Raw genomic sequence first — 9,380 nt, forward strand, 5'->3', positions numbered from 1 at the left:
GTTTAACTTCCCATTTGGTGCCAGTTCCGGCGTTTAACGCTGGAAATTCTGAGGGTGACTTTGAACGCCGGTTTGGGCCATCAAATCTTGGGCAAAGTATGGACTATCATATATTGCTGGAAAGCCCAGGATGTCTACTTTCCAACACCGTTGAGAGAGCACCAATTGAGCTTCTGTAGCTCCAGAAAATTCACTTCGAGTGCAGGGAGGTCAGAATCCAACAGCATCTGCAGTCCTTTTCAGTCTCTGAATCAGATTTTTGCTCAGGTCCCTCAATTTCAGCCAAAAAATACCTGAAATCACAGAAAAACACACAAAATCATAGTAAAGTCCAGAAAAGTGAATTTTAACTAAAAACTAATAAAAATATACTAAAAACTAACTAGATCTTACTAAAAACATACTAAAAACAATGCCAAAAAGTGTACAAATTATCCGCTCATCACTTGTTAAGAAAGATTCAAACTTTAAGTTCTAGAATCATATTTTATGATTTCTTGTGAATCAAGTCATTAATTGTGATTTTAAAAATCAAATCTTTTTCAAAACTAATTTCAATCATATCTTTTCAAAAATATCTTCTTATCTTATCTTTTTCAAAAATTTGATTTCAAAATATCTTTTCTAACCTCCTATCTTCTTATCTTTTCAAAATTGATTTTCAAATTTGTTTCAACTAACTAACTAACTTTTTGTTTGTTTCTTATCTTTTTCAAAACTACCTAACTAACTCTCCCTCTCTAATTTTCGAAAATATCTCCCTCCTTTTCAAAAATTTCTTTTTGATTAATTAATTATTTTAATTTTTAACTTTAATTTTCGAAAATTACTAACCCTTTTCAAAAATTATTTTCGAAAATCACTAACTCTTTTTTCAAAAATTTGTTTTCGAAAATCCCCTTTCTCTCTCATCTCCTTCTGTTTATCTATCCATCTACTAACATCTCTCCCTCAACCACCAAAAAAAAATCCGAACCCTCTTTCTCTCTCTGAGTTCAGATTTTTCTCTTCTTCTTTTCTTTTACTAACAATAAGGAACCTCTTTACTGTGACATAGAGGATTCCTCTTCTTTTCTTGTTTTCGTTTCTTTCTTATGAGCAGGAACAAGGAAAAAGGCATTCTTGTTGAAGCTGATCCAGAACCTGAAAGGACTCTGAAGAGGAAACTAAGAGAAGCTAAATTACAACAATCCAGAGACAACTTGATTGAAAATTTCGAACAAGTAAAGGAGATGGCAGCCGAACCCAACAACAATGCAAGGAGAATGCTTGGTGACTTTACTGCACCAAATTCCAATTTACATGGAAGAAGCATCTCCATCCCAACCATTGGAGCAAACAATTTTGAGCTGAAACCTCAGCTAGTTTCTCTGATGCAACAAAACTGCAAGTTTCATGGACTTCCATCTGAAGATCCTTTTTAGTTCTTAACTGAGTTCTTGCAGATATGTGATACTATAAAGACTAATGGAGTAGATCCTGAAGTCTACAAGCTCATGCTTTTCCCTTTTGCTGTAAGAGACAGAACTAGACTCTGGTTGGACTCTCAACCTAAGGATAGCCTGAACTCATGGGATAAGCTGGTCAAGGCTTTCTTAGCCAAGTTCTTTCCTCCTCAAAAGCTTAGTAAGATTAGAGTGGACGTTCAGACGTTCAGACAAAAGGAAGGTGAATCCCTCTATGAAGCTTGAGAGAGATACAAAGGACTGACCAAAAAGTGTCCTACTGACATGCTTTCAGAATGGACCATCCTGGACATCTTCTATGATGGTCTGTCTGACTTAGCTAAAATGTCATTGGATACTTCTACAGGTGGATCCATACACCTAAAGAAAACGCCTGCAGAAGCTCAAGAACTTATTGACATGGTTGCTAACAACCAGTTCATGTACACTTCTGAGAGGAATCCTGTGAACAATGGGACGCCTATGAAGAAGGGAGTTCTTGAGATTGATATTCTGAATGCCATATTGGCTCAGAACAAACTATTGACCCAACAGGTCAATATGATTTCTCAGAGTCTGAATGGAATGCAAGCTGCATCCAACAGTACTCAAGAGGCACCTTCTGAAGAAGAGGCCTATGATCCTGAGAACCCTGCAATAGCAGAGGTAAATTATTTAGGTGAACCTTATGGAAACACCTATAATTCATCATGGAGAAATCATCCAAATTTCTCATGGAAGGATCAACAAAAGCCACAACAAGGCTTTAATAATGGTGGAAGAAACAGGTTTAATAATAATAAACCTTTTCCATCATCTACTCAGCAACAGACAGAGAACTCTGAACAAAATACTTCTAATTTATCAAATTTAGTCTCTGATCTATCTAAGGCCACTCTGAGTTTCATGAATGAAACAAGGTCCTCCATTAGAAATTTGGAGGCACAAGTGGGCCAGCTGAGTAAAAGGATCACTGAAATCCCTCCTAGTACTCTCCCAAGCAATACAGAAGAAAATCCAAAAGGAGAGTGCAAGGCCATTGACATACTCAACACGGCCGAACCTAGAGAGGAAGGAGAGGACGTGAATCCCAAGGAGGAAAACCTCCTGGGACGTCCAGTGATCAATAAGGAGTTTCCCTTTGAGGAACCAAAGGACTCTGAGGCTCATCTAGAGACCATAGAGATTCCATTGAACCTCCTTACACCCTTCATGAGCTCTGATGAGTATTCCTCTTCTGAAGAGAATGAGGATGTCACTGAAGAGCAAGTTGCCAAGTTCCTTGGTGCAATCATGAAGCTGAATGCCAATTTATTTGGTAAAATAACTTGGGGAGATGAACCTCCTCTGTTCACCAATGAACTAAATGCATTGGAATTACTGAGATTACCTCAGAAGAAAGAGGATCCATGAAAGTTCCTCATACCTTGTACCATAGGCACCATGACCTTTGAGAAGGCTCTATGTGACCTTGGGTCAGGGATAAACCTCATGCCACTCTCTGTAATGGAGAAGCTGAGAATATTTGAGGTGCAAGCTGCTAGAATCTCATTAGAGATGGCAGACAACTCAAGAAAAGAGGCTTATGGACAAGTAGAGGATATGTTAGTAAAGGTTGAAGACCTTTACATCCCTGCTGATTTCATAATCCTAGACACTGGGAAGGATGAAGATGAATCCATCATCCTTGGAGGACCCTTCCTAGCCACAGCAAGAGCTGTGATTGATGTGGACAAAGGAGAATTAATCCTTCAACTAAATGAGGATAACCTTGTGTTTAAAACTCAAGGATCTCTTTCTGCATCCATGGTGAGGAAGCATGAAAAGCTTCTCTCACTACAGAGTCAACCAGAGCCCCCACAGTCAAACTCTAAGTTTGGTGTTGGGAGGCCACAACCAAACTCTAAGTTTGGTGTTGAACTCCCATATCCAAACTCTAAGTTTGGTGTTGGGAAGTCTCAACAAAGCTCTGAACATCTGTGAGGCTCCATGAGAGCCCACTGTCAAGCTATTGACATTAAAGAAGCGCTTGTTGGCAGGCAACCCAATGTTTAATTAATTATATTTTTATTTGTTATATGTCTTTATAGGTTCATGATCATGTGGAGTCACAAAATAAACAGAAAAATTAAAAACAGAATCAAAAACAGCAGAAGAAAAATCACACCCTGGAGGAAGCATCTGTCTGGCGTTCAACGCCAAAACAGAGCATGGTTCTGGCGCTGAACGCCCAAAATGGGCACTAATCTGGCGCTGAACGCCCAAAATGGGCACCAATCTGGCGCTGAACGCCAGAATTGCACCCTGGAGAAAAGCTGGCGCTGAACGCCTAGAACAAGCATGGTTCTGGTATTCAATGCCAGAAATGGACTACAAATGGGCGTTGAACGCCCAAAATGGGCACCAACCTGGCGCTGAACGCCCAGAGTTGTGTGCAAGGGCATTTTACATGCCTAATTTGGTGCAAGGTTGTAAATCCTTGAACACCTCAGGATCTGTGGACCCCACAGGATCATCTCAGGATCTGTGGACCCCACAGGATCATCTCAGGATCTGTGGACCCCACAGGATCATTTCAGGATCTGTGGACCCCACAGGATCCCTACCTACCTCCACTCACTTCTTCTCACCCCTCTTTCACACAATCCCATAAACACTCTTCCCCAAAATCCTTCACCACACACAACATACCCCTCTATACCCTTCTTGGCCGAAACACAACACCCTCTCCCTCTCCTCCATTTTTTCTTCTTCTTCATCTTTTCTTTCGTTTATTGCTCGAGGACGAGCAATATTCTAAGTTTGGTGTGGTAAAAGCATAGCTTTTTTGTTTTTCCATTACCATTGATGGCACCTAAGGCCGGAGAATCCTCTAGAAGAGGGAAAGGGAAGACAAAAGCTTCCACATCCGAGTCATGGGAGATGGAAAGATTCATCTCTAAAGCCCATCAAGACCACTTCTATGATGTTGTGGCCAAGAAGAAGGTGATTGGTGTGGGAAATTTGTAATCCGCACAACTAACCAGCAAGTGCACTGGGTCGTCCAAGTAATACCTTACGTGAGTAAGGGTCGATCCCACGGAGATTATTGGTTTGAAGCAACCTATATTTATTTTATTAATCTTAGTCAGGAGGCCAATAAGATTATAAGTGGAATTATTAGATTTGATTGGAAAAATAAAGGAGAATAACAGTGTTACTTGTTGTGCAGTAATGAGAAATATGTTGGAGTTTTGGAGATGCTTTGTCCTTCGAACTTCAACTCTTCCTTAAAATCCTTCAACACACGAAAAGTCCCTTCCATGGCAAGCTCTATGTAGGGTGTCACCGTTGTCAATGGCTACCTCCCATCCTCTCAGTGAAAACGTTCCTATGCTCTGTCACAGCACGGCTAATCATCTGTCGGTTCTCAATCAGGTTGGAATAGAATCCATTGATTCTTTTGCGTCTGTCACTAACGCCCAGCCTTCAGGAGTTTGAAGCTCGTCACAGTCATTCAATCCCAGAATCCTACTCGGAATACCACAGACAAGGTTTAGACTTTCCGGATTCTCATGAATGCCGCCATCAATCCGACTTATACCACGAAGATTCTGCGTAATGAACCTAAGAGATACTCATTCAGTCTGATGTAGAACGGAGGTGGTTGTCAGGCACACGTTCATGGTTTGGGGAAGGTGATGAGTGTCACGGATCATCACCTTCTCCATAATTAAGCGCGAATGAACATCATAGATAAGAACAAGCGTGTTTGAATGGAAAACAAAATTGTATTAATTCATCGAGACGCTGCAGAGCTCCTCACCCCCAACAATGGAGTTTAGAGACTCATGCCGTCAAAAAGTACATAATTCAGATCTCAAAATGTCATGATGTACAAAATAATTCTCTAAAAGTTGTTTAAATAGTAAACTAGTAACCTAGGTTTGCAGAAAATGAGTAAACAAAAATGGATAGTGCAGAAATCCACTTCTGGGGCCCACTTGGTGTGTGATGGGGCTGAGACTTAAGCTTCTCACGTGCATGGGCTGTTTCTGGAGTTGAACGCCAGGTTGTAACGTGTTTTGGGTGTTGAACTCCAGTTTGTAACTTGTTTCTGGCGCTGGACGCTAGACTGCAACATGGAACTGGCGTTGAACGCCAGTTTACGTCATCTATCTTTGCGCAAAGTATGGACTATAATATATTGCTGGAAAACCCTGGATGTCTACTTTCTAACCCAATTGAGAGCACTCATAGTAAAGTCCAGAAATATGATTTTTGCCTAAAAAATAATAATATTCTACTAAAAACTTATTAAAACATGCTAAAATCTACATGAAATTACTCCCAAAAAGCGTATAAAATATCCGCTCATCACAACACCAAACTTAAACTGTTGCTTGTCCTCAAGCAACTAGATAAATAAAATAAGTTTTAACAGAAATTAAGAAGTAATAATATTTTAAAGTTTAAAATGAAGCTCAGATTCTTATTAGATGAGCGGGGCTTGTAGCTTTTTGTTTTTGAACAGTTTTGGCATCTCCCTTTATCCCTTGAATTTCAGAATGATTGGCATCCATGGGAACTCAGAATTCAGATAGTATTATTGATTCTCCTAGTATAGTATGTTGATTCTTGAACACAGTTATTTTATGAGTCTTGGCCGTGGCCCTAAGCACTTTGTTTTCCAGTATTACCACCAGATACATAAATGCCACAGACACGTGACTAGGTGAACCTTGTATAAATGCCACAGACACATGACTAGGTGAACCTTTTTCAGATTGTGACTTAGCTTTGCTAGAGTCCCCAGTCAGAGGTGTCCAGATCTCTTGAGCACACTCTTTTTGCCTTGGATCACGACTTTAACCACTCAGTCTCAAGTTTGTAACTTGGACCTGCATGCCACAAGCACATGGTTAGGGACAGCTTGGTTTAGCCGCTTAGGCCTGGATTTTATTTCCTTGGGCCCTCCTATCCAGTGATGCTCAAAGCCTTGGATCCTTTTTTTACCCTTGCCTTTTGGTTTTAAGGGCTCGTGGCTTTTTCTATTGCTCCTTCTCTCTTTTTTTTTTGACTGCTTTCTCTTGCTTCAAGAATCAATTTCATGATTTTTCAGATCATCAATAATATTTTTCGTGTTCCTCATTCTTTCAGGAGCCAATATTCATCAAATTCAAAGTACAAGTTATGCACTGTTCAAGCATTCATTCAGAAAAAAAAAGTATTGCCACCACACATAATTAATTATAATTTTTTTTATTATTAAGAACTCGAAAAATATAGATTACTTCTTTATCCTAAAAAAATTCTACTACTTTATTCATGCCTGATGATGATGAGAAAAATAAATTATAGCTTAATTGGAAATAAAATCAAAATAGACATACTAATTACTACTAATTATCTCCGAAGGTAAATATCTATAATAATACTATCACTAAGTTAAAGCAGAAAAATTGGAACTTAGCAACCTATTGTTTTGAGGAGTAGATGTTCCTCTAATCTGTGGGGTGCTTTTCAAGGATTAATTTTTGGCGCTTTAGCTCCCTTAGATCACGCCCCTGCTCTTCCTGTTCCTTAAGCAGTTTGCAAAGTATGCTACTTTGATTGTTCTGTTCTTCCTTTATTTGGTCCATAGCTTCTTGCAATTTGGAAATAGAAGCCTCAAGATGTTCCCAATATTCGAATTGAGGCAGTTCTGGGAGGGCTTCCTGTGCTCTCCTCTTGGAAGAATCATCTTGTTGCTGTTGTCTGACCATTGATATTCCAGTGATTGGCCTCTCAACTGGAATATACTCTGATATTCCCATCTTCACTCCGGCATCTTTGCAGAGCATAGAAATTAAGCTTGGAGAGGCCAATTTGACGTCCTTGGAATTCCTGTTTGCTATTTTATATAGCTCACATGAGATCAGTTGATGGACTTCTACTTCTTTTCCCAACAATGAAATCTAGCCAGCCTCTGGCTACTGGTTTTAGATCTTCTCTTTTGAGTTGAATTGGGGTGCCAGTGGTGCTGGTAGTCCACCTGGCTTCAGGGATGCATATGTCCTCTAGAATCTTGTCTAGACCTTTGTTTACCCTCATCATTCTCCTGTTAAAGGAGTCTGGGTCATCTTTCAGTTGAGGAATCTTAAATATCTCCCTGATCTTGTCAGGATGAGTATGAACAATCTTTCCTCTGACTAAGGTCCGATGGTCATAGAGAGCAGCTCCAATTATTCTTTGCCTGTCTGTCTGCCATAGATTAGCATAGAACTCCTGAACCATGTTTCTTCCCACTTTCATTTCAGGATTGGTCAGAATTTCCCAATTCCTGATTCGAATTTGCTCTTGAATCTCTTGATATTCATCTTCTTTCAGATCAAATTTGACTTCCGGGATCACTGATCTGTGACTCATTATTTTGTAGTAATGATCTGAATGTTCTTTAGTTAAGAACTTCCCTTGATTCCAAAGTGGCTTTGGAGCACTCTCTTTCTTGCCTCTTGAAGTGGGTTGTTTTCCTTTAGGAGCCATGATCTTGATGAGTATGTTTTTGTGATCACGGATAACCACACCAAACTTAGAGTGTTGCTTGTCCTCAAGCAAAAGAGAAGAAAGAAGAGGGATAGGAGGAGAGCAAGTGTTGCAAGGTGATGATGAGTGGGACGCCGAACACAATATATGGGGATGGGGGGTGGGAAATTTCGAAAATAAGAAAAGGATAAGATAGAAGATATGATTTATAAAAGATAGATATGATAAGAAAAATATATAGTTTAAAAAGAGAAAGATATGAATAATATTTAAAAAGATAGATTTGAATTTTTAATTTTGAAAAAGATTTTTAAAGAGATAATTTGAGTTTTGAAAACAAATTTTAAAAGAGTTTGATTGGATTGAAAAATAATTTGTCTTTATGGATTCAGATACATTTGATATTTTTGAAAAAGGGATTTTAGAAATTAGGATTTTTAGAACACTAATTTGAATTGAGGGATGATAATTTAAAATATGTTTATGCAAGAAATCATGAATTGAAACATAAAAAATTAGAAAATTTGTAAAGAGAAATGAATTTTTTTTCTCCTCCCCACCATCCTGGCGTTAAACGCCCAACTGCTGCATGGTTTGGGCGTTTAACGCCCAAATGTTGCTTCTCCTGGGCGTTCAACGCCCAGCTGATGCATCTTTCTGGCGTTGAACGCCAGGAAGTCCTTCGTCACTGGGCGTTTTTCTAAACGCCCAGGATGCTGTCAATCTGGCGTTAAACGCCCAGAAGGTGCTTCTTTCTGGCGTTTAACGCCCAGAAGATGCTCCTTTCTGGCGTTTAACGCCCAGAAGGCTACCCTTACTGGCGTTGAACGCCCAGTGGGTGCTTCTTTTGGGCGTTCAACGCCCAAAATGTTTCTTACTGACTTTTTTATGCCAGTGAGCTTCCAATTTCCCTTATAACTCTGTGAATCCAACCAATTGCTATTTTAACTTGAAGATACTTTGACCTGTAAAAATCAATTAATTAATCAATACGAATAAAATTAAATTTTGTGATTGGCTGGGTTGCCTCCCAGCAAGCGCTTCTTTAATGTCATTAGCTGGACTATTACTGAGTTTTAATCAAGTCTCAGTTTTGAGCATTCTTGCTCAAAATTACCTTCAAGATAATGTTTGACTTTTTGTCCATTAACAATGAAATTTTTGTTAGGGTCATTATCCTGAAGCTCTATGTATCCATATGGTGATACGTTTGTAATGACATATGGACCTCTCCACCGGGATTTTAATTTCCCGGGGAATAATTTGAGCCTAGAATTAAATAGCAGAACTTTCTGCCCCGGCTCAAAGACTCTGGATGACGATTTCTTATCATGCCATCTTTTCGCTTTCTCTTTGTAAATCTTTGCATTTTCGAAAGCATTAAGTCTAAATTCCTCTAGCTCATTTAACTGGAGCAATCGTTTTTCTCCG

This window comes from Arachis duranensis, unplaced genomic scaffold (genome assembly GCF_000817695.3).
Source record: "Arachis duranensis cultivar V14167 unplaced genomic scaffold, aradu.V14167.gnm2.J7QH unplaced_Scaffold_608113, whole genome shotgun sequence".
Taxonomy (NCBI): Eukaryota; Viridiplantae; Streptophyta; class Magnoliopsida; order Fabales; family Fabaceae; genus Arachis; species Arachis duranensis.